This window comes from Chamaea fasciata, unplaced genomic scaffold, assembly GCF_029207755.1.
Source record: "Chamaea fasciata isolate MVZ Bird 193981 ecotype frontalis unplaced genomic scaffold, bChaFas1.0.hap1 SCAF_35, whole genome shotgun sequence".
Lineage (NCBI taxonomy): Eukaryota > Metazoa > Chordata > Aves > Passeriformes > Sylviidae > Chamaea > Chamaea fasciata.
In genome coordinates, this window is record NW_027094120.1 from 799,609 (window position 1) to 826,201 (window position 26,593).

A 26,593-nucleotide genomic window follows, 5' to 3' on the forward strand; every position below is an offset into this window, starting at 1 on the left:
CAAAATCATGGCAAAATAACAACACACTTCATTCTTCTAGCACACACAGAGCTGGCTTTCCTCACCAGGGCAGAAGAAAGGGTCTGCCTGTCCTGTCAACACTTCTCTCACATGCTCCTGCTCCACTTGTGTCTTGGTTTAGGAAGACAGGTATCTGCTAGGTAAAATTACAATCAGAGGCTCTTTGGCAAAGATTTGGGAAATAGGAATAGCAGTTCTTTACTAGTATGTAATACAAAGCAAACAAACACAAAAAAAACTCCCCCCCCACCAAACAACTACAGCATTAATGACAAACGACAACAGTACCAAGAACCTTGAGGGCTTTGTTTCACAAAACCCAGAGCAGTTTGGTTTCGGTGTCCCTGCAGGATCCTCAGAGCACCAAGCTGGAACAGTGGAAAAGTCCCGGGCTGGTAGCTGGGATGGCAGGGTGTCCCGGCAGGCAGGGGCAGGATGTCCCGGCAGCGCAGGGAGTGCAGGGTCACGCTGCAGCAAGAGGAGCAGCGCCGAAGCAGCTCGACGGCGAGGCAGAAAAAACGGCGGCTGAGATCCTCGAGGAGCGGCCGACACGCGTCTCCCGAACGCCGGAAGCAGAAAAGCACGCAGCTGCCTCAAGCTGTGTCTTTTACCTGCGTTATCTCCCCCTTCCACCTTTTGTCCATCTCTTTGTTTCAGCCAAGCACTCTCAAGTATCCAACACCCGGTCCCCTTGGCAACCCGTGGGGAAAAAATTCCCCAGAGAAAGAAGGAACAAACCCAACCCCCAACAACTTGGACCCTACACCAACCTCGGCAAGCCCTGCACACGCTGGACAGGACAGATGTCCATGTTGGGCTGAGGAGCACAGATCATGTTTAGAGCATCACAGCCACAGACTACAACCACGGGAACCTGGGAGCAGACATGGTAAAGGCTGCTACAAAGGAAGTTTGAATGAAAGGGAATACACAGCCAAAGAAGTTCCTCAAAAGTTCTTCTACTGTGTTTTACTGCTGGCATTGCTTTAATTCTGATTTTTCTTGCTAGGCTGAAAGAGTCATACAGTGTGCTAGGGTCCACCAATAACCTAATGGCCCATGATTCCCATACAGGAAAAGCTTCATTTGAAAAACAAAGTTTTCGAGGAGGTTTATTTTACATTTAAATGGTAGCTTTTTTTATTCTCCTTCTTTTTCATGTTATTGCAACAGCAAAATGAAAGAACATTTTTGGCTTTAATTGGTCAGTTGTGAAAAGCCCAAGTCTGAGGCAGGCTCTTGTGGCTACACTCTAAATTGGAAACTATTTCTTCTTCATTCCCTCAAATGTTCACCCAACAGCTTCTGCAACATTGCTACAGCAGTTCAGAACAGGTATTTTAAGAAAACATAGATACTGGAGCTAAAAACGTCTTTAAAGAAATAAAATACATCTCAGGTGCAGCTGCTCTACAAGCAACAAGTGCATCCCAGGGAATAGGCAGGGCCACGCTCAGAAGGTGACAGAGCACAGGAAAGGCAGCCACCACTAAACCAACTCTCACACCCTTCAGCAATTCCTGCTTCCCTGTTTTCAACCCTGAGACAGTAATATAGCCAAGCTACCAACCCCCAACACATATTGCCAGTCACAGACACTGCAGCGGCACACTGCCAGCAGCCCTGAGAACTGAACACTGAGAGAAATCACTGCAAAACTGTTTCCTGTTGTGAGGAAAATAGAAAACATGAGGCAACACAGTTTCAAGGGTGTATCATACCTTAGTTCTCAGGGTGGAAAGTAACAGATTGACAGTAGAAACTCTGTCTTCCTTTATTTCAGAGCAAAGAATATCTGGAATGAAATCTAAGAGGACATTTCAAATGTTAAGTCAAAATGTGAAAGCTCTTTTCATACTAAAATGCTTCAGGGAATTCACAGCCATTCCTCTTCCTTCTCACATTATTTACCCTGCTGTTACATTCCAGGATGAACCTAAAGGCAGCAAGCAGAGCTCAGAAGGATGATGTGTCTGACTACGGTGATGAGCAACTGAAGCTGCCAAACCTACTCTCATCTTGACTGGCTAATTTGCCCACTTGCTGATTAACACTGCTACAGCATCTGTCAACTTTAAACACATTTTGGGCCCTGAAATGCCGTACCTAAATTCATATTCTTCCCAATGAAGCACTTGTAATTGTTTCACTGAGTGATTCTCAAATGTTTGGAGATTCCATCTCCAACCACATGTATCATCCTTTGGCTCACCTGTGCACCCCAAAGTTAGACAACTTCAGTTTAGAGAGAACTCAGGGCTCTCACAGGGGAATGAAAGCCAGCTGTACTGACTGGGCCGGGGTGTGCAATCCCCAGCCTGAAAGAACTGAACAACTGCCAGCACCTAAAGAAAATCAGCAGCCCAGGACAACTGCAGCCAGTTCTCAGTCCCCCGCCTCAGGAGAAATAACCTGCTGCCAGCTAATGGCTGAAGGACCTTTTTTTTAAGCAATATTTCTACATCCCTCCTGAATTCTCCCATAACTTTACCAAGGGTCACAATTCACAGGGCAGAAAGGCAACTGAAGCACACACTTTTCAATAGAAAATTAATGCAATATATCCACTGTTACTGTCTGATGAGCAAGACTGGAGGCCATGATTTGTTTTATGTTTATTGACTCTATGACCTCAAAGTTTTACATTAGATTTACTTTTTTTTTAATCTGCGTCACCAAAGACTTTCTATTTTTGCAAAGTTCTAGCAGTTAGCGTATTGCTCTCCAGCAGGAGACTTATTTATTAAACTACCAAAGAAGTTTAAAGCTTTTCAGGTAATAAGAAGAAAATATATATATTTTGCTTCTCATTAGTGCTCTCGACCTGGTTTGCATTTTAATTAGGTCATGTAAATGACCGTGCCTTAGAAAACAAAAACCCAAATGCAATTATGAAGTACCTTTTAATTCCAGCACCTGTGCCAAGACTGCATTGCCGCCAGCAATGAGAAAGGAGAGCGCAAACTGAATACAGGCCATGCGGGCATCTGTTCTCCCCTGGAAACATAAAAATGTAAATATAAAATTAAAAAAAAAAAGTTGTCAGCACACAGGCTGTACCCAACTGCAGAATCAATACTGCAACTGCTGATTACCTGTACCAGTGCCACAAATGGGCAAATGAAACAACTTCTGTAAACATGCTGCATGCAGCCACAGACCCACATTTACATGCAATACATCCACAGTGTATTCAGCTAAAACACTTCTGGCATGAAGCAGATCACTTTTACCTAAAAAGGAAAATGTGCTAGTTCACGTGCTCTTCAATTCCGGAGATATAAGACCAGGCCACAGATCTAAAGAAAAAGGAAACATTAACAGCAGTTTCATGCCAAACCCTGCATCACTGAACTTCCTCCCTTGTGCCCTGCTTGGTCAGGTCACAAAAATGCCCATTAAAAGGGGCAAGTATAAAACTACCAACTCAGGCACACTGGAAGCAGCGACACCCTGACCTGTAACAGCACCACAGGATATGAACAACGGATCACGGAACGGTTCGAGTTGGAAAGGACCCTAAGGATCACCTCATTCACCTCCTGCCATGGGCAGAGATGGCTTCCACTATCCCAGGGTGCTCCAAGCCCTGTCCAACCTGACCTTGGACACTTCCAGGGACAGGGCAGTGACAGCTTCTCTGGGCAACCTGTGCTGGACAGCGTCTCACCACCCTCATGGCCAAGAATCTCCCCCCAATATCCTATGTAAATACACCCTCTTTTAAAAAAACCCTCATCCCTCACCCAATCACGACACTCCCTGACAGAGTCCCCCCATGATTTACAATTTTTTATAAACCTGCTGTGCAAAATAATCTGCATGTAAAGATGATTCTGAGTAGGCAAAAGATAAGGCAGCAGGGACTCATGAAAAGGCTGAAAGAAGAAATAAAGAGAAACAAACAAAATTTTGCTGGAAGCTTTGGGCCTGGTATTTTTGTGTTAAAAACTCACCTCTGATAACCAGCTGTGACACGATTTCATTGAAAGCTGTACAAGAGTAAGACCTTTGGGATGCTTTTTTCCTTGTACCTTACTGGAGTACTTGAGCAGCTTGCGGTCAAAAGACTGCACCCAAGCATTTAAAATTAAGGGTGGAGGTACTCCTGCAGACAACTCCTGCAGTGAGGTCAAAACTTGTGGAATCTGACAGTTCCAGAACTATAAAAGGTGGTTCCAGGGAAAAAGGGATGTTTGGTTTTTTGCCTTCCCTTTGACTGCTTAATAAAGAAAACGTCTGAATTTTCACCTCAGATGGCACAAACCTAACACAAACTTACACATTCACTCTGCAAGTAATCTTTAAAATCTAGAAACAATATGTCAAGATTGCAACCAATACTGGATTTATTTTATACTTGCATTTGGAATGACACTTAGATATTCTTGTTCTGGTTTGGATCAATCCTGACTATTTTGAGCAAACAGGGAGGAAACAAGAGATAGTTTCTTCAGGAAAAAAAGGAGTGACTTCTTCCCCTCATTCACATATTCCTCTTAAGGATTTCCAGTTAGAGATAATTTGGATTATTCTGTTTATGCTTTCAAACACAATTACCCTGTATTAGTACTGAGCAATATCCCCTCTCCAGTTTCCATTTATTTCAGTGGGACCAAACTGCAAAATGACTGACTAGTTTTCAGGAGTGTACTATCACTTTCACTCTGTTTAAAACACCAGAAGGACAGTTCACAGAAACTGCACATTTATGTTTCTCCACAGCTCGTTGGCAACACGTACGGCATTTTCATGTGCCCAGTTAGGCACAGTCAAGGACTTCAGCCTGACACAGGACAGGAAGGGAGAGTTAAGTTCTTGCAGATGAAAATACAACAAACATTGGCAACAGCTTTGTTCCCAACAGTTAGCTAAAAATGCTGGTGGAGCCATGGCATAGCATTTCATTGCATGCAGGACCTTAATTTACCTTCTTGCATCTTCTTTCCAACAATCCAGGCAGGTATTTGTCATTGAAATCGAAATGACTATATACATCCCTTGCTGAACCCGGGCCCTGAGCCACCATTGCTGACAGCAGTGTAAGGCACCCCTGGCTCACCCTAAAAAGACAAAGCAGAGGGAAAACCTGCAGGTTATTTCCAGGATCATGGTTATACTAATCACCAAACCAACAGATTAAAACTTAGAGAGAAAATAGAAGGGAAGTTAAATAATCAAAGTAATTATTTTAGGCACTAATAACAGCAGCTGGGAAAGAGGGGTGAGGGAAGAAGGGAGAAGGAAATGCCTTTTTATATTCTTCCCCAAAATTAAGCCATAAGGTGAGGCTGGATAATCCCTTTATGAAATAGTTTTAAAGGGTGAAAGTGTCAAAATTAACAACTCTAAGATGACCCGTACATGGCAGTGGGGCTGGACTACGCAAGCCTTAATTATGATTCTATGAACTCCTAAATTCATAGAGGTCTGTCATTTATTTCAACAGGAATATGTAAGAGGACAGCAGACCTCCATCATCTGAACAGCCACTACCATGAACAGATTTGTAACCTGTCCATCGTGCATCTGTCATGGACAATCTGTAAAAAGCCGTGTGGTTCAAGCAGAGATTCTATCTAGACATGCAATAAAGAAAATCCCTCTGCACAGCAGAGGTTGCACAGAAAATGCAGAGCATCTCCCATCAGAAATCTGCAGCCCCCTCTGTGCAGGTTCTAGAAGGATTCCTCCAGAACCTGCAATCTTTAAACATTTTATCAGAAGCGCACATCTTGCACAGCCTCAAAATTTGTTTCCCATATACAGATTTGAGATTCTTTGTCAGGTTAAAAAGCCTGCTGCAATAAGATCAACTGCACAGCTCAGGAAGCACAGCTGTGCCTATGAACTAGGCAAGCAGAGAAAAGGTTTTCCAGTTCTGCTCAAAGACTGAAAGATGAGACATTTGCCTCAGACAAGTCAATTTCAGTCTGTTTTTTTTCTCTACTTCCCTCTTCCTCCCAGGTTTGTACCGAAATGTCTCTGGAATTTGCAACTTTTTTCCCCATCCACAGGAGCACGAGAAATTGTTTGGTCTGGACTAAATAACAACAGTTATTGAACAACCTAAAATGACCTCAGTTTTAAGAGACTGAAAAAATTACAGAAGCAAAGCCAGTCTGAAAGAGAAAAATCCATTATAAACATGGCAACCTGACTCCAAAAAATACAGGGAAACAAAGAACTCAAGAGCAGCTCTTTTTGCTATCACAGGAAGACTGCCCAGCCCTGTTCCACGCAGTACATTCCACCCCACAAATCAAGCAGCAATAAAGTAAGAGGACTCAAGCTACCACCTGTGTTAGCTGTCACTAGGGCAGGCCCAACCGATGAAAACTACACCTTCAGGAAATTATCCTACAGCACTGGATTGTATGATGCATCAGAGCTTTCACTTTGCAAAGACTTCCACAGGCAATTATTTTATGACAAGTGGAAAAGGATTATTAAATAAAGGCGGATTATTAGCAATAACTCAAAATGAATTTTGCAACGTCCAGTACAGTCCCTCCAGATCAACTGACAGAGATTCTCCAGCAGAGCACCAAGAAGACTTACTTGTGATTTTCAGAATACAAAGCAGCATAGACCAGTCTCATATAGGAATGAATCAACTTTCTGACGATGTTCATTCCCACAAATGTGAGCGGTCGCTGGCTGTCCTCAGTAAAATGGCTTCTAGGGCTTGAAAGACTAACAGCATCTGCAGGATAAAAAAGTATGTTAGCATCTGACAATTATCAGGTAAGACTTGAAATTATTAGCTGAGCAAATAGTAATAACCACCATCAATAAAGGGTAACCCCACCCCAAGAGGAAAGCTTCCACACATGAAAGTGACATTAACTTCTAGATTCTCTCCCAAATTAATGCTTCCTCTCTGAAAAGATCACTTTGGAGAGCATGTAGTTTCAAGGAATCAGTGCTTCAAGAGACGGCTGCTCCTAAGTGGACGACAAAAAACAAAATGCGCTGGAGAAAAACACTGGGGCTGTTCCGGTCTTGCAATTATTTCCCTGCAGAGGAATCCGGAAACCACACAGCACTGGGCTGCGCCCACTACAAACACCAGCCCCTGTGAGCAATGGGATATTGAGGAAAGGCTGTCACTGAACACGACACAGATAAAAATGATACTGGAAGACAAAGAATAGCAAGCGATGGTTAAAAAGCCACACAATACAGTACTATGTTGTAAGCAGTCAGCAATGCTGCACCAGCATTCACAGTGAAAAATTACTGAACTCTTTGTTCATTCGTCATATTCTGATGAGGATAAATTGTGTCCAGCTAAAATAAGAAAAATTAGGTCAACTTTACCAGCGGCTTCCTAGAAATACTGATATATCAGGGAGATACCTAAAAACACTTACTTTCACCAGACTATTGTTTTGCTTACTTAACTGCTTTTATTGATCCCCTTATTTCCTAAAAGATCTTTTGATAACATTTAAAGAACTTTAACAGCTTGATTTGGACGGGACTATTGGCTGTGTGTGTCATTAAATCCAGGAACATCTATGAACTGAAAAGAGCATCTCCCACTCGGTAGGTGCTTCTGCCACTGCTACTTCCAGAAAAAAAGAAAAAAACCAAACCAAAGCCATATTCAATTATCAGAGTTATCTACACCACAAAGCATTTATTCACAGAACCACAGAATATCTTGAGCTGGACCCACAAGGATCATCCAGTCCAACTCCTGGTCCTGCACAAACACCCCAACAGTCCCACGCCTGACAGCGCTGTCCAAACCTTCCTGGAGCTCTGGCAGCCTTGGCCACTGCGACCATTTTCTGGCAACCTTTTGTCGCTTCTTCTCCAGGGTGGGATTGTTGGGACTGCTGCCGCCAGTCCCTGAATTACAAGCCCCCTGTCCAACTTACTTCACTTTCAGGCTTCCTTTCTCCATCGAGAAGCTTGAATATCTCAGCACACTCCACGGAAATTTTCACGTATCTCTCCACGACATCGTACACTTGGGCCGATGGCAGCGTCCTGGCGACGGGCACGAACGTCTCCAGCCCTGCAGAGGCGCAGCGTCAACCCGGGGCACCGGCGCCCCGTGCAGGGCCCGCTCCGGCCCGGCCGCGACCCTGAGGGGCCGAGCGGTGCCATGTGCGCCAGCCCCGCCAGCAGCAGCACCGGTGCCACCCACCCCCTGCGACGTGCCCCGGGACAGCCGCCTCAGCCCGATGCGCCCGGGACGGCGCGGCCGCCTCAGCCCGGGACGGGACGGCCGCCTCAGCCTGGGACGGCGCGGCCGCCTCAGCCCGGGACGGCGCGGCCGCCTTTGTCCAGCGCGGCCGCCTCAGGGCGCGCCTCTCCCGCCACGCAGAGCCCCTCACCTTTGGCGGCGGCCGCGGGGTCCCGCAGCAGCGCCGTGAGGCGGGCGCCATCGAACTCCTCGTCCCGCGGGCCGCAGGCTCCCCGCTCCGCTTCCCGGCCATGCCCGGTTCGGAGCCGGCACGGCGGCACCCCGGAATCGCCGCTGTTCCCGCAGGCAGGGGCGGGCGGAGCGGGAGCGGCAGCGGCCCGGGGATATCGCGGCCCGGGCAGGGTGGTGCTCCTGCGGTCCCGCCCCGGCCGAGTTGTCGGGCCTGCCCAGCGACCGGTGCTCAGGTGAGCAACAAGAGTTAAAAATAATTGCCATGGAACGGCACAGAATCCCCCTCTGGTTCACAAATTCAGAGTGTGCAGAGCCTGTTTTTATACAGTTTTTGGGCTTGGGCAACCGATTACGTCATCGGTTCTTTGTGTGTATGATTCTTGATTCATATTCATCTAGGGTCTTTTACGGTTGCAAGTCAGGTGAATAGTTTTTTCCGGGGAGACAGAAGCTTTTGTCCGGGTTTGCCGGAACCAGGTATTGAGATGTATGTCCTTGTGAGAGTCGGGATGATGGCTGTGGGGCGCTGAGCACTCGGCTGACGGTGGCTGATGGCGGTGCTCAGCTCCATCAGCCAGGGGTCACACCCTCCTTTCTCTCCGCCATGGATGATGATCTTCCCTCTCGGCAGAGGAATGTCTTCCGGGAACCCCGCATTCCTTTACGCTTAAGAAAGTGATGTTATCCAGTAAAACACAAACTAACTCTAAAATATCTACTACACAGGCTTATAAAGTATATTATAAAAAAACCCACGAATTAATCTCAAAACATTCACGTCAATCTCGTTCCACCATCCCTTCCCACCCCCTGCCGTGGGCAGGACACCCAGGCGGCTTTACCTCTAGTTCAGTCAGGCCACAGGGATCCGGGGCAGCCACAGCTTCTCTGGGCCCTGTGCCAGGGCCTCGGCACCCTCACAGACGAGAATTCCTTCCCAATATCCCATCTGCAGCAGTCTCTCTCTTTTGTTTCAGCCTTACAGTTTTCTTGAAACTTAAATTTATGCAGGTATCCAAATACATTGGCAATTCCAGAAATTGGTAAGCACATAATATGGAAAGTAAATAACATTCTCAAGAGGGAGTTGCTCTGCTTTTGAGGGGGTGAAAAGAAAGGCTAGTGCTAGCAGAACTAGGGGGAAAAAAAATTGATTTAACTCTGTTTTAAAAGGCTTAAAGTACCCATACTGAAATCTTCAAGGTAAAAGTCCTAGTTACCAGGCTTACAAGCCTGATAGTTATCATCACACCATATTTCATGGTTCTAGTATTTTAAAAGTACTGCAGAATGCTACTGAAAATTATTTTTATTTCAACTTGAAGTTCAATTATTCTCTCCCCTCACTGCCTGTGGAGCTGTTAGAGGCTTCCAGGAGGCTGGGGAAGCAGACTACGGGTTTCATTTCCAGCCAGGTCACTTCCATGTTCTGCTGGAGTGGACTTTGAAGCCTGTGTCCTTTTCTTTCTCTATTATATCTGACAACTTTCCTCCCCCAAGTCTGCTTTTTGGCAAGACGCATTTGTGGAGGGTCAGTCGAAGACCTCAGGCTCAGAAAAAAATCATCTGTTCTGCTGTGCTTATGTGTGCAACAGATGGGAGCAGCAATGAGTCAAGTAGTAACTTCTGAGCTGCCCGGTTTTTCAGTAAATCAAAATATTCTGTGATTCTTGCCAGATGAACTTATCATCATATCCAAGTTACACACACCCCTCTGGCATTTTCAAGGCTAAAAAACAATTCCTGGTCCCTTGCATGAACCTCAGCTCCCCCCCTTGTTCAAGGAACAGTTCTAGATACAAGACTAACTGAGCCAAGCGACCCTTTCCTGCCTCAGTTACGACCTCGGAGGCCTTTACTGTCCTGAACAGAATGTAAACAGCCAAGCCCCAGCCCCGCAGTCCTGCCCAACTTGCCTTTGCTCCCAAACCTGAACCTTTTTCTTTGCTGTGGGATTCCTTACTCGTGCAATCCTGAAGACAAGTATCTGATTGGGCAGATGAGACCATTTCTAAGACAAAAGCTTCACCGAGGTTTCTCTTCTGATTTCAGCCTTAAGCACTCCTGTCCTTCTCAGGCAGCCCCTATCTCCAGCCGTTAGCCATGGATCCTTGCTGTTCTCTAGCTGACATTGCCACCCCTCAAGTCTCCTGATACGCATTTACATCACTCCGTGACGGTGTCCTCCTGACCCTTCCCAAACTCAGCCTGATCTCCAGGCCTACAGCCTCTCCCTGCAGATGAGGGACTGTGAGAAGGGCTGCAGACAGACCTTTGCATGACCCCAGCTATACAGCCCATGCTACTCCCAGCCCAAACCTGTCCTGCTGTTGGGATACCCCACTTACAGTTACAGTAACCCCTGTGGTGGTTTCACTTCACTTCACTTCATCTGTGAGTTGCAATCTCCCACCCTTCACTCCTTTGGTAAGAAATGCATTAGTGTCTTAAAATAAATGTTTCATTTTATGTATAAATCAAGTATAGAAAGCATTCAGAGGGAATACATTTAATCCAAAATCACACCTTAAAACTGTAGCTCTCAATGTTCGCTCTCAGTTTACACAACTATTACACAGAAAAGTTTCCTTCAGTTTTTCCCCAAATTTCAAGTGTGATACAGAGCGCTTTGTCAAATCTTCCTGCTTTCCAGCCTTTGGCACCCTGAGGCATGGGATGACAGAAGGAGAGAGGGTGACGCTGCCCAGAGATGGGCTGACAGGACCACCTCCTCGGCACGGCCTCCCAAGAAGGGAATGCTCCCAACACTATCACTTCTTTGTCATCACATGTCCAAATGCCCTGTGCCCTGCACCTCCATGATCCTTGCTGGGATCAGCCCAGTGCCAACTCACACACTTGGACACATTCATTGCAGAGCTTGAATTCCAGGAGTTTGGCATCGAGGAGTCCAGGGTATGTGCAAGGTCCGTGTATGGACCCAGGAGACGAGTGGGCTGGCATGGCTGAGGTAAAACCACAACTTTTTTTATTCTAGATGCTGTAAAACAAAATCATCTCTCCTCCTCTTCTTCCTCCTCCTCCAATCCCGTAGTTATTTCAGCTGGAGTGCAAGGAGTGCATTTTAAGCCTGACTAATGGCAATTTATCTTCCTCCCACGAGGAATATTAGAGCCTGTCGATATGGAAGGATCTGCCGACCAGGCATTATGAGCATCAGGGGTTTGAGTCAGAGCATGGTGAGACTCTGGAACTAGGCTGCATGCCCAGCTGCCGAAGATGGGTGGAAAGACCAGAAAAAAAGGGAAGAGGACAGAAAAGTGTCAATGAGCAGGCTGTGCAGAGCCAGAGGAGGCATTTGCTGAGAGCACCTCTGAGTATCTACTGCGATTCTCGGGTATTTCTGTGTACTGAAATCCTTCCCACCTTATACACATGGAATAATCTTCAAGCATCATCCAGTCTGAGTTTGACATAGTCACTGAGTCACAGAATTTACCAGGGAGCCCTTACAGTCTTGATGGGAAAAGCAGGCACTTACAAGCACTGCAATATCATTTTCAATTTTTGTTATATGCTTCTAATTTCACTGTGCTCAGGTCGAATTAGCCTGAGGTCTGGTTCTCAAAACTATTAACTCTCTCTGATTAGATATTGATATGGGCTATTCTTTTCTGAAACACCACCAGTTTTGCATGCCTTTGCATACCTAACTTGAGAGATCTGGAAGCCCGATTTTTTCAAGGCTCTTGGAAAAGCCACAGTTTTTTCAGTGTTTTGACATTGATTCTGTGGCTTTAAAAAGCTTCTGTCTAGAATTTCAAGTAGGTAGTCATTGGTCATTTTGGAAAATCTTGTCTTAAATACTTAGGGAAGGGGAACAGTGTCATGATAACGACCCATCAGAGGCAGGCTCATAAAACCGTAGTAAAGCACTTTGACAAAGAGGTTGATTTCCCTGACCGTGCTCCACCCAGTAACTGTGGCCTAATGTCCTTCCTAACTGAGGGGCAGGACACACAGTCTTTCCCAGTGTGTCTTTGAAACATCATGTCGGGAAGTGACCAGGGACATTCTCTTGTTTGCAGCGTAAGCTCTCTGAGATGGGACATGCCTCTTACTTCATGTCTGTACAAGTGCCAGGTGCACTGCTAGAAAAAATAATCTGCGTACCGGAGAAGTGCCAGCAAGACTGGCAGCATTCAGGGGGGTGAGGCGCGGGGACGTTCTGCTGCCTCTCCTGAGGAAATGGAGTGAGGTTTCATTCCAAATGAAACGTGAGGAGATTGGCTTTGCGAACTTCATGGGTCACATCTTCTGTCTCGTGAAGTGGTGGGGGTCTCTATGGTGTTATGGCTAGTTTGGCCAAGGAGCAGCTCATGATCACCAAACTCAGAACTTGCTTAGCTCAGCTCACTCTCTCTGAAGCAAGTCAAAAAATAGCAGAAAACAGCAAATCATTCCCCTCCTTCTAAACCTGCTGGGTGGAGTACTTCACTCAGAATTCATTCCAATTTCTATTTACACACACAAGAATGTTTCCTTACTCTGGCTCACAGAATTGGTCCTCTCCAGTTCAAATTACAGCACACTTGAAGCTCTTGTTAGATCGTATCATCCATAGCACCTTGTGAGAACTTAACAGCATCCTAAACATATTCAGAATTGGAAAAAACTGTGGAACAGGCTTCTCTACAACGATTTTCAGCTTGTATCCATAGGAATAGAGGTTGGATTGGGGAAAATGCGCTCTGTTATTTCAAATAATGAAAATGCAGTGATTACTGTAAAGTATGTGCTTTGTTTTAAGTGGTCTGACACTCATTTCCATAGAAACAGAGAGAGGATAACAGCCCCCTTGTTTGAACTGTCCTGTGGATTCTGTCTGTGTCAGAATGCAGGAATATAAAGCTTTTAAAAATGTGGGAAAGGCCTGGGGTTTTGCCCTTAATTTTTTTTTTGTTTTGTTTTGTTTTGTTTTGTTTTAATCCTCAAAAGCCAAAAAGAACATTAGGGAACTTCTTGGAAATTTTATTCTGGGAGAATAGAATGAAAATGACAAATATCAGCTCTTAAAAAATTACAGGGGAGAAAGCAGGAAGAAAAAGCAGTAGGATGGGGAGAAGTGTACACACACACAGAAGAGTGAGAGAGTGTGTGTGTGTGTGTGTGTGTGTGTGTGTGTGTGTGAGAGAAAAAGTATTTCTGAGATATTTTTCTGACAACTCTTGTTATTCTACATTAGATCTAGTGATTTTTTTTTTTCACTAACAGAAGATTTTAGGCCATCTAACTGAAGTATTTTATTTCAAATTACTATTTTCACATTCACTTTCTTTATTTCACATTGTTTACTTCTTAACTGACACACTAATTTTATCGGAATTTCCATACACTAAGCAATGATATGAGTTTTGAATTGGCAGTTTGGCTGAAATTCAGGGGAAAATGAATAACAAGGAGAAAAAGAAGTTAAGTGCTCAAATTTTGGCTTTGCTTTTTTAAAGCTTCCATGTAACAACACAATTCCTGCATTTCTGGCACAGTAAAATAATTCCTCCCCAAGTTCAAAAGAGAGAAACTCTCTGAAGCAGATGTGATATTTCTCTTGGATTCTAACTTCTGGACTTTCAAGTGATTTTTTTCTTTGGGGAAAAAATGAATCCAATTCCTGTTGCTCGTGAGGGAAGGACAAGGCTGAGATACTGTAATTCTACATGCTGAACATGTCTGGATTAGTTATATTGTCTTCCAGCAACTGAATGTTGCCAGCTTGTAGAAGCAGCTTTCAAGGCTGTAGCAAAGAGGTGCATTCTGCACATCATGATAAACACTCCCTTCCTGCCTTTGTGTTTTACACTACTGTCTCCAAGTTTTCTATTCACACACTACCCATCACAGGGGATAGCAGAGATTCGCAAAAATACTTTCTATATTTTAGGGTACTTGGTTTTTAGGTTAATGTTGAATAGCAAAGTAGCCCCCATTCAGCGGGAAAAGAAAAAAAAGTGTATATATATATCTCAGTGCCATTCCACTGAAAGCATGTCTTCAGTTCCTGTCAGCCACAGTGTCCGTGAGTTTTCCTTCTCCACAGGAAGGCTTCCCTGGAAGATGTGTACAAGCCGGAGCACCCAGCTGCCTCTTGCGCTGTCGTTCAGCCCTCCCCACCTCACCTCTCTGGAGGTTACCTACATTTCAAACCTCTCCCAGTTCAGTCATTCCACTTGGAAACTGCCTTGGCCTTTGGGTTATACTTGCACACTGCCAAAAGCATGCCAGGCTCATTCCTGCACTTTGGGATGGTCTTTTGCCTACAGCATCACCAGGCTTGAAAAAGTTACGTTATCTCACTGGGAAGATTCACAAATACTCATCAGGCAACAGCCCTGGCAGACCTTCTGATTCAAAGCCTTTCAAGCACAAGTATGGGATACTTCCCAGTTATTTTTGATGCTGTCTGCATTCTTCTGCATTGGTTGAGCTTCAATGACCTCCTACAAAATTTGTTTGAATTTTAAAACCCCACTGTGTTAAGAGATTCTTCCCCTACAAAACTGGGGGGCAGACAGTACAAAAGGTTTGACTGTAGCCATTTGCATTAAGTGTCCTTTGCAGGCTTTGACTATTTCCACCCACCCCTGAAAGAGCCTGGGAGAGGGGCATTAACGGCCAATCATTAGGCCAATGACTTTTTGAGATAACAATCAGGCTTGCCTAGTATCAATGAGACCTGTTAAAATTCAGTCTTTGCCTTGCAGAGTCACTTTGTGTTGACATGTGGGATGCTGAGATGCGATACAGCGCATCCTCTTCCCCTAGGCAAGTTTAATCTCATCTTCTCATAATCTCAAAATTCTGCTTGTCCCTGCCATGGCATCCCGGTTATCAAACCAGCTGTGCTAATTAAATGTGTCTTCCTCTCTGTCTTGTGTATTGCCACATCCCAGCATTCATTTCTGCCTTTGGCAGGACTGACCTGAGACAGCAAGTGCAGGAAGTGTCCAACTGAATGATCACCCTGAAGGCAAGGTCAAGGGGAAAAAGAAGGAGAGTAGGGGGAGACTACCACAAGTCTCCTTCCAGCTCCTCAGGTGGAAGGCAGAAGGTAACTGACTGAGTTCAAAGGCAAACACTGTCCTTATCTGAAGCAAGGGTTTCACCTGCAGACCTACTGTTTTCTCTGCCCATCTGTGTTTGCAGTTGCAGATGTTTCAGAGTGATTTTATACTGTTATTTGGGAATCTTTGATCCCATTTGAGTTCAGTAACACTTGATGGAATGTCCCTGACCTCAGACAGGTTCATGTGAAACCTGTTTTGCTCTTATCTGCCCAAGACTAAGGAGGAATAGTCTGATATATGTGATACCCAGTTGTTTTTCTGGGTGTGAAGAGGGACAAGGTGAGGAACAAAAGTGGATTCAGATTCAAACGTGAAGACCAAGTTGGTCAAAGTTCAGTGTAACCTCTGAAAAGAGGTGCCAGTCTTTGGAAATTCAAATCTGGATGCATTCCAACTTCAGCTGGAACAGGAGGAGAGGAATAGTTTTAACACAATTAGTTTGGTTCCATCGTCTTTCACCTACTCACTCATTGGGTTTTGTTTTTGTTTTGTTTTTTTTTTCAGGAGAAAGATCAGTGTGAACATGCATAGCATAATGTAAACAGTTGGATATTCATGTTTACCCACTGTATACCACAGCACAGCCCCAGGAAGAAAAGATGCTTTCATTCCCCATTTTCAGAGTTGGTTCTAAGCTCTCTTTCCTGAGGACAGCTCTTACAGGAACTGGGAAATGAGTGTCCTGATTTACCCCCTTGAGTCCCTCATACCTTAAAAGAAGCACCAAATTACATTTGAAGGTAGTTTCGCAGGTAGTAATGACAATTTGCTTGAACTTCTCACCGGTTCACTTTTCTGTATCACAAAAGATTACAGGGAACAACTTGAACTCTCTCAAAGTAACTTCAAGATGTTTCCCCACTTTGCAGTGAAGGTTTTAAGCCAAGCCTACACACTTCAAACTCAAGACCCGCTGGAGTCGGAATGCTGCGGGGATGAGGTAAGGTGGTGTCACCGGTGTGAGGAAAGAGAGAAGGTCCTTTTGCAGCCTGGAAGAGTCAGTGCTGTTTGCCCACTGAAATCCCTCATCCAGAGATCCTGCCAGGCGTAGGTCCCAGCTGGGTCCCCTCAGAGACCCGTAAGCCGAGGTGTAAGGGCTGCAGCGGCAGACTTGGCAGGGTCTGGCATGAGGGCCGAGGGCATCTGGAGCAGGCAAGGCAGGGAAGTTGGGCTGCGGGGAACAGGGAGTGATGGGGAGCACCTTGCACCTGTCTCGGGAAAAACACAAGCGGGGAAACGCGGTCACGAGTCGCAGTGTGTGTAAGTCCGTGAAAGTCCTCCAACCATTGCCAAGCAAGAACGATGGGGGAGACGGTGAGATCGAGCCTCTAGAGCAGAGGGAGGCGCAAACTTCTCGGAGAGGGGTGGGGAGAGCCGGAGAGGGCAGGCGAGGTGCAGCCAGGTCTGAGTCAGCCAGGCCGCACGATGTGAGCGGAGGGCAGTGCCCGGCACGGCACCGCCAGAAACCCGTGTCCCTTCACGTCTCTTCCCCACCGCCCCCGCGTCGCGGGCGCCCACGCCCGCTGGACCTGCTCCTGCCACGGCCGCTGGCAGGGCTGCTCCGCCCTCGCCCTCCTTCTGCCCCTTCTCCTCCTCCGCCCGCACGGGGCAAGGGCAACCCCGAGGGTTCCCGGAGGCCCAGGGGAGATGCATCGCCAGCCGGGATCGGCAGCACCGTGTGAAGCGGCGGGGCTGCCCCCCGCCCCGAGCCGCCCTCTCCCGCACCATGAGGGACGGGGATGCGGGGCAGCACCCACGCCGCGCACAGGCAGAGCCCGGGCGGCTCCTCCGCCTCCTGTCCTGCGCGGTCCTTGTGTGCGGGGTGGAGGTCGCGGCTCTTGCCTTCTCAGGTATGGGGCGGGCACCGAGTGACGGGCTCCCGGGTGCGGGGGGCTGCGGGGCTCTGAAGGGATGGGCAGAGGTGGACACGGCACGGGCAGGGTCTGGCGGGGGCTGTCAGCCCCCCGCAATGCCCCGGGGGACCCGCCACATCCAGGGCAGGGGCCGCGGGCTCCCGGCCGGAGCGCTCCGTGTTCCGTCCCCCCTCTGCGGGGCCGTGTCCCGGGCCTGCACCCCGGGGAGCGCGGCTCCAATGCGCCGCAAAGGCAGGAAGGAGGAGAGGGTTAAGGGCTTCCAGAGGGGCCGGGTGGGAAGGGACACGAGGAGCTGAGCGGTCGTTGCGCGGTGGGAACGCTGGGCGTGGATCGGCCAGGCCGTGACCAAAAGTGCGTGGAAGTCCCTTGAAAGGTTCCCACTTTCTCCTGGAGACTTGGAGTCGGGCCCTGGGGAGCGGACAAGTGCGGCACTTCTCTCTGCTGGGAGGGAAGCCTCGTAGCACCGGGATGAGGGGAGTCCCTGCCCAGGGAGCTGAGGCACCAGCTCTCGCCCAGAAATCACAGACGTGATCCCTAGGAAGGTGCTGCATCACTGCAAAGTGAAGTGACTGCAGGAACTGGGAAAGTATCCTTGTTTCCATCAGGATGAGGAAGAAATCTCTATTCTTTGTGAAAACTGCACTCTTGTACCTTTTCTAGTGCTCCAGGACATCCCACTGCTGTTAGAAAGTTATTTAGAAGAGCTGTTTCTATGTGTCACAGGGAGCACAGCATATTCCTGGCAGCTGGAAGCTTATGGAACTGCCTCTAGGGCAGAAAGCAAACCTGACCCGTATTGAACAGAGCAGAACTTCCCAAAAGTCAGTCGAGTGCACTGGAAGAAAGTTAACATATAATTAATAGCCAAAATGTGTTGTTATGCACTTTAAAATTGTTTGTGTTGATACAGTTCAAAATGCTGGTCATGATTCTGTAGAAAATATTTCCTCAGTAAGAGAAAAACACAGTTTGTAATTTCTTAAATTGTGTCCGGCTCCAGAAGCATGAAAATTTCTAAGCAAGCAGCCAAAAAATATAAAGACCAGAATTATGTGCTTGGATAAGCTACATTTCTCATCTTAAATTCCTTTCACATGTAAAAGGCTTTTAAATGCTTGCTGTACCATTCTTTGGGTTTTTTTACTTAACTGCTGGTTTGGGATGTTAGTTTTGGAATCACACGGTGGTTCTCCACAATAACATAAAACAAATGTTCAAATTGTCCCTTTCAACTAGCCACTGAGTTAAAAATTATCCCTTTATGTAGGAAAGTTCCTCTCATAAAAGCCCACAGCCTGGAGCTGCCACGCGTGTCCGTGACGGGCAGGGGGACAACTGCAGTACTGCTCTCTGCCCACGGGGTGGCAGCACTGCCGCACGGCGGCGCGGAGCGGAGGCAAAAAAGAACGTGGCCAGAAATGCCCTTCCAAACAGCCTCTGGAATAAATGGCCCAAAAGACCCCCGAGCACAACTGCAACAACCCCGCCATCAAACAAACTGAAACCAAAATAGCCTTAAGTTTAGCCTATATTTCAAAAATCCCCCCCAAAATCTTCCAAAAATCTTGAAAACATACCCCTAAAATCGCCCCAAAATCCCCCAAATCTTCCCCAAAAATCATGCAGAAATTCAAAAAAATCCGCCAAAAAGTCCCCCAAAATCCCCCGAAAATCCCTCAAAATCCCCCCAAAAATCTCGCCAAATACCCTCCAAAAATCCTCCAATAATCCCCTTAAAGTCCCCCAACCTCCCCCAACAATCCCCAAAAAATCCCTCCAAAAATCCTCCTAAAATTCTCCAAAAATTCACAAAAAATCCATAAAAAAATCTCCCAGAAATCCACAAAAATCCCCAAAAATCCCCCCAAAATCATCCCAAATCCCCCTTAAATCGCCCCAAAAATCTCCTAAATATCATCCAAAAATTGCCCCAGAAATCCCCTCCAAAAATCCCCCCAAAATCACGCCAAAAAATGCCTCAGATCCACCCAAAAATCCTACTAAAATCCCCCGAAAAATCTTTCCAAAAATCCTTCCAAACATTCCCCAAATCCCCCCAAATCCCCCCAAAATTCTCAAAAAATCCCTCCAAAATGCCCCCAAATCCTCCCAAAAATCCCCCCCAAAATCCACAAAAAAATCCCAAAAAATGTTTCCAAAATTCCCAAAATTTCCCACCAAAATCCCACCAAAATCCCCCCAAAAATCGTCCTAAAAATTCCATCAAAATCGTCCCAAAATTCCCCCCAGAAATTCCGCCAAAATCGCCCCAGAAATCCCCCCCCCAAATCCCCCTGAAATCCCACAAAAATTCTCCCAAAATCCCACCAAAAATCCCCCAATATATCCTTACAAAATCCTCCCAAAATGCAAAAAAAAAATCCCCCAAAATCCCCCCCAAACTCCCGAAAAATCTTCCGAAAAATCTCCAAAAAATCCCCAAAAATCCCCCGAAATCCCCCCCAAAATCCTCCCAAAATTCCCACAAAATGCCCCCCAAAATCCTTCCAAATTCCTCCCCAAATCCACAAAAAATCCACGAAAAATACCTCCACAATCCCCTAAAAATGCCCTCATAATCCCCCGAAAATCCCCCCCAAAATCTCCAAAAAAATCCCCCCAAATATAGTCCCAAAAATTTCCCAAAACTTCCCCCAAATTTCCCAAAAATCCCCCCAAAAAACTCTGAAAAATCCCTCAAAAAATCCCCCAAAAAATCAACCGAAAAATACCCCCAAAATTCCCACAAAATCCCCCCAAAAATTCTCCCAAAAATTCCACAAAATCCCAAAAAAATCCTCCCAAAATCCACAAAAAGTCCTCCCAAAAATCCCTCCAAACTCCCCCCAAAAATTCCCCCCCAAATCCCCTCAAAAATCCTCTGAAAAATTCCCTCAAATTCCTACCAAAATCCATAAAAAATCTCTCAAAATTTCCCCCAAATCCCCCCCAAAATGCCCCTAAATTCCTCCCCAAAATACACAAAAAAGTCTCCCCAAAATCCCACCAAAAATCCTACTAAATATTCCCCCAAAATCCCATAAAATTCCCCCAAAAATCCCATCAAAATGCCACAAAAAAATCCAGCCAAAAATCTTCCCAAATCTCCACAAAAATCCAGTAAAAATCGTCCCAAAATCCAAAAAAATCCCTCCCGAATCCCCCCAAAACTTCCCTACAAATGCCCCCAAAATCCCCCCAGAAATCCCCCCAATCACCCCAAAAATCACATAAAAATCCCCCCAAAATCCCCCCGAAAATCACACAAAAAAGCCCCCCCAAAATTTCCTAAAATCCCCCCAAGACACCTCCAAAAATTCCCCAAAAATCCCCCCAAAACTCCCCGCCAAAATCCCCCCGAAAATCCCCCCTAAATTCCTCCCCACAATCTCCCCAAAATCCACAAAAAATCCCCCAAAACACCTCCAAAAATCCCCGCCCAAATCCCCCCAAAAATTCCCCCCAAATCTCCCCAAATCTACAAAAAATCCTTCCAAAATCCCCCAAAAATCCCCCAAAAATCTCCAAAAAGCCCCCCCCCCAAATTTCCCCAAATCCCCCCAAAAATCCCTAAAAAAATCCCACCAAAATCCTCCAAAAAATCCCACCAAAATCCTCCTAAAATCCACAAAAAAATCCCTCCCGAATCCCCCTAAAAATGCCGCCAACTGTAAGTTACTGTACAAAAAGATCTGCATCTCCTGGAGTTTTGTATTTGAGGTGCTTTGAGGTTTATTTACGCACCTCCCCCTTTGTTTCCTGGACAGGTTTTACGTGACAGTGGAGTGTTTGAGTACACATGGAAGGGAACTTTCAGTTTGGCTGGAACATTTGGATAATGCAACAGAAGACCAGAAGGAAGCAGTGATTCAGCTTTTGGAGAGGGTAACAGTGTTCAAATTAGCTGGATAAACAATGCAAAGAATAATGTTGGTGGGAACTAGAGATTTTGTTCTGTTGTTGAGAAACCTGTCAAAGACCAGTGAATGGATTCTCAGAAAAGCATTGTTTGGGGTTCTTTACACAGAGGTGGCATCATTCTTGACTCGAATGGGAGGACAGGAAAATTATTTGCAGGAAAATGCAATCCAAAAGGATCAGTTATTATTACAGCATTGTTGGTATAAGTGTAGAGAGCCATATGTGTGGTATCTTTGATCTCCTCTTTAGATGCCAAAATTATCAGACCTCAGTGAATTGTGATCTTTTACAAGGAAAGCTGACACTTGCTGTTACTCTTCAGGATGTTGAATGCCCAGTGCTTCATTTCCAGTGCGGTCTCCCCAGGGACTCAGTCTGTGGTAGCAATCTAGATGCCAAATTGCAGTGGACCTTTCTTTTTTCCGCTCCCATGCAGAGCAGGAACCGTAGACAGAATGCTGCAGAAGTGATATGGAAGTTGTCCTTCTGAAACCTGCCCATCTTCCAACACCTTTTTGCACACGGTCTTTCTTAGCAGCATATGCTTCCCCTGCGCTTGACAGCCAGCGCACTTACCTTCCTCTCCACCTTTGCTGACAGATCCTGCTGAAGCTGGTGCCAGAGCCCTGCCCCTGCACAGACAAGGCAGCAGACCTGGTTCAGGAAGCCAGCATGCTCCAGGTCGCCGTGTTTAATTAAACAGGACTCTGATAACATCAGCATCCCCGTCTCTCACATTGCTGGTATGTGGTGACGCCTCAAACACAATTCCACGACTCGGGGCTACATTTTCTAGCCCCATTAAGCAAACTGGGGATGGATAACTATAGAGATCCTGTTAAGTAAGGACCTCCAGGACTCAGCCCTCCATGTGAACTTGGTATCAGAAGTTGGAGTTGCAGTTACCACTTTAACCCCCAAAAGTAATTTCTGATGTGGCTGTGCCACTTTAACGGTATTTGAAGTCTCTATTCATGCTCTTGCAGCAGCATTTTTGAACTAAAATGGAAATTTAGTCCTTCTGCCTGGGGCTGTTCATAGAATCGTGGAATCCCAGAATGGTTTGGATGGGGAGGCACCTTAAAGCTTGTCAGTTCCACCCCCTGCTATGGGCAGGGAGACCTTTCGGTAGCCCAGGGTGCTCCAAGCCCCATCCAGCCTGGCTTTGGGCACTGCCGTGGATCCGGGGGCAGCGACAGCTTCTCTGGGCAGCCTGTGCTGGACAGCAGCATTGACAGGCTGAGTGAAGTTCAGCTGTGATTTTTGTGTTGCACTTAACAATGTATTGCGTGACAAATGGGGCTTTCATCCTTTCTTTGACTTCTTTTTTTTTTTTTTTTTTTTTTTCTGGAGGAATTGAATTAAAAAAAAAATGCCTTGTATTCCTGGAGTGTTGCATTCTGCCTCTATTGGTTTTCCAGTTAGTCTGGATCCTCTGCTTAGATTTTTTTCTTCACTTATTAGATGTCCTGATTATATGGTGGATGTCCTGATCGAGGGCAGTGATGGCTTAGATGAAGAAATCGGGTTCTCTTTAAATGAAGATGTGATTGTCCAAACATTTCCTTTCAGTGCTGTTGTTCCTGCTGCGTTAGAAGCCAGGAATATGCTGTTGCTTCAGTCTGAAACTGGAACAGGTTTTTTGGTTTAATTCATTTCTACCAGTGGAGTGAGAAGTGGCATCATTTTTACTCATTTTTAATAATTTTTTTGCCATTTATCATTTTTTAGCGTAAGACATGACATTATCTTCCCTGCAAGCAGAAGGAGATTCAAATCCATGGTGTTTCTTGCTCAAGAGAGGCATTGAAGCTCTGTAGGTGCTTCTGCCATTTTTCCCTGACCTGAAGAGAAGAGACACTGTCCCTGCATGGACAGTCTGGATCTGGAGGTAGTTGGCTTCAGTAACACAGTGTTTTAAAGGACTGAGTGTGGAGACCAGGAGAGGAAAGCGGTTTCCATGGCTGTAGGCAGCTCTTCCGAGATCAGGGAGAGAGGACTGCGCTGTTAAATAGGAAATGGATGCATTTTCCAAAGAAAACTATTTCAGAAATGAAGCTCTGGTGGCAAAGTTCTGCCACCTCCTTGAAGAAAGCGCTGGAGTCACAGGGGCATCAGGTGGGCTTGGAGCAGGACTTGCCAACTCCACAGCACCTCACTGCGTTCTCAGTGTGTATTTGGCGATCAAGTAGCACCGGGGGTGGACTGAAAGGGGGGTGCACATTGGCAGGCACTCTGTCAGGAAAGTGTAGCAGTGAACAGGAGACCCGGTGATCCATTGCAGGGCGTAACTATGGAGGAACTAACGGGGCTTGGTAATTTTTTGAGAACAGAAGCACAGGCAACTCTTGGTCCTTTTAAGTGTTGTGAAGTGATGCGCCTGGTGCGGCAGGCATTAGACAGAATTAAAGAGCCAGGTGGGATCTCTGCATATATGGGAATAAAGCAAGGAAGGGATGAGGCTTTTGGACCATTTATAGATAAAGTAACTAATGCAATTAACCAAGCAGGAGTTCCTGAGTTTATGAAAGGTACACTATTAAAACAGTGTGCGCTGCAAAATAGCAATCAGGCTACAAAGAATGTACTAAATACTCTAGGGGCCAATTAGTCTATAGAGGAAGCTCTGGAGCGAATGTCCAACATGCCCACGGGGAGTCAGGCTTTGGTAGTTGATGCTTTAGGGAAATTGGAATAGGGTTGAAAAAACAAGCAGAGGCTACAACACAGCAGGTACTTGCCGCTCTTGCACCTTTACAAGCAACGGTAACCAGCACGCCGCGTCCAACCACTAGTGGCGGGATGCATTGCTATTGATGTGGAGGAGCTGGTCACATACGGCGAAACTGCCAGGCAAACAATGTCTGGTGCCAAAACTGCCGATCAGACACACACAGTCTCAGAGTCTGATGACGTCACTCGGGAAACGGGAAGACCGGCACACCCCCCAGCCGCCACGCTCCGACACAAGTAGCTGCTGCGACCAACAACATGCAACAACCCTCCAGCCAGTCACCCCAGGAAGCCTCGGCTTGGACCTGGCAGCCGCAGTAAGGATAACTTTACTGACTACCCAACCGGCAAAAATACCAATGGGAATAAAAGGACCTATAGTAATAAAAGGACAAGCCATGGGAGCCCTATTATTGGGTCGCTCATCTGCTACAATGATGGGACTGTTCGTTCTACCTGGAGTAATAGACGCTGATTATACAGGGGAAATCTGTATCATGGACACACTAATACTCCCCCAATTCAAATTGAGAAGGGGCAACGTATAGCTCAGCTGGTACCTTTGCCACAACTTACTAAGGCTTTACCTCCACACCATGCTCAGTCAAGAGGTGACCAAGGCTTTGGCTCCTATGGAGGACTTACCCTGCTGACTATGGGCCTACACGATCGGCCAAGGCGTACGGTATCCATAGAATACCAAGGGGAGCAGAAAAGACTTGAAGGTCTTTTGGATACCGGTGCAGACACTAGCATAATTGCTCCAGAATACTGGCCGCAACATTGGCCACTGCAGTCGAGTACATCCAGTTACAGGGGTCGGTGGATTGACATTGGCACAAAAATTGCCATTACTATTGGTAAAGCTAGATAAAAAATTGGTGCAAACTGTGTTCTCAATTGTTGCTTTGCCTCCCACTGTGCAGTGTCTTATTGCCATGATGTCCTAGCCCAGCTGGGAGTGGTGTTGACTAACGAGTACAAACAGGGTTAAGTTTGGATAGCTAGCTAAAATTATTGGGTTTGAGTGCATGGCTATGTTCTATTGTCAAATTTGCTATAATAGTTAGTATCGTGATTTTTTTTTTAGCTGTATTGATTTTACCATGTTGTTGTTTGTGCTTACAAGAAAATGATGCAAAAAATGGTAGATACTGCATTTAATACCACCCTTCTTGTCCAACAGAAAAACGGGGGAAGTGTGGAGAGTGTGATTGATAACTGGCTAGCTGCAAAAGGTCACGCAGACATGAGAGAGCTTTGCTGAGCACACAGGCACTCTCATGAGAACCAGCAAGGCAGTAAGCTTCGCATGTCCTTGAGCACAGCTGGGATTCGCTAACAAGACATTGTAGCTGAAAGATATGAGGGAGAAGCACGGTAAAACTAAAACTTACTCAAACTATGTAACCACAAAGAAATGTAGAAAGAGGCGTAGCTGACTTTTAGTCTGAGCACCAATCCTGAGCTTAACTTTTGCAATATGCATGAGCTTATTAGTGTTATTATAAAAGCATTGTGGGAATTAACAATAAACGAGCTTGGTTGACGACCACCTGGTGTCTGCCTCTCCCTTCTCCAACACAAGCTCTGCTGCCCAGGAGGGTCCCGTAGTGCAGGGGTTTGCAGATGGACACGTAGCGGTCGTAGCACATGATGGTCAGGAGGGAAACCTCTGCTGAAATGAAAAACACAAACAGAAAGAGCTGTGCAGCACATCCTTCATAGGAGATGGTCCTGGTGTCCCAGAGGGAATTGTGCATGGCTTTGGGGACAGTGGTGCAGATGAAGCCCAGGTCGCTGAGGGCCAGGTTGAGCAGGAAGAAGAACATGGGGCTATGCAGGTGGTGGCCGCAGGCTACGGCGCTGGTGACGAGGCCGTTGCCCAGGAGGGCAGCCAGGGAGATGCCCAGGAAGAGGCAGAAGTGCAGGAGCTGCAGCTGCCGCGTGTCTGCCAATGCCAGCAGGAGGAAGTGGCTGATGGAGCTGCTGTTGGACATTTGCTGTGTCTGGCCATGGGGGCCTGTTCAAGGAGAAAAGATCAGTGACAGGTTAGGAGAAAGTTCTTTCAGTAAAATCAAAGCCTTTTCCCACAGACCATTCTTCTGTATCACACTGACAGCCTTTTGATTTTCTAGCAGATTTTCCTTAAACTCCAACTGGGGAGCCCTGGTTGGTGCTGGCTGAGTGGGTCTTCAGGTTCAGGGCAATTACATGCAGGGTTTTTACAATTCAGCCTCGCCGTGCAGACGTGAGAGGGGGACAGGGAACCTTGTCCTCGTGTTCCACTTTGAAACCCTGTTGATACAGAAGTCTCTGTCAGCTTGTACTCCCACTGCCAGTGACCAGGAATGGTAAAGTCTGCTTAAATGTTCTAGAGTTTTTTCAACAGCTTTTCTTCATCTCCACTTGACTATTTTTGATGTCAGAAACTCTCAGCATTTCTGCTGCTGCACTCAGGGAGAACAGAGCAAGTTCTCTGAGGCAAGGTGGTGCATGGAGAATGAGGGGAGGAGGTCTGTCACCCTGTCCTGTTCCAGGATTCTCTGGGCTTTCACCTGTCCCCT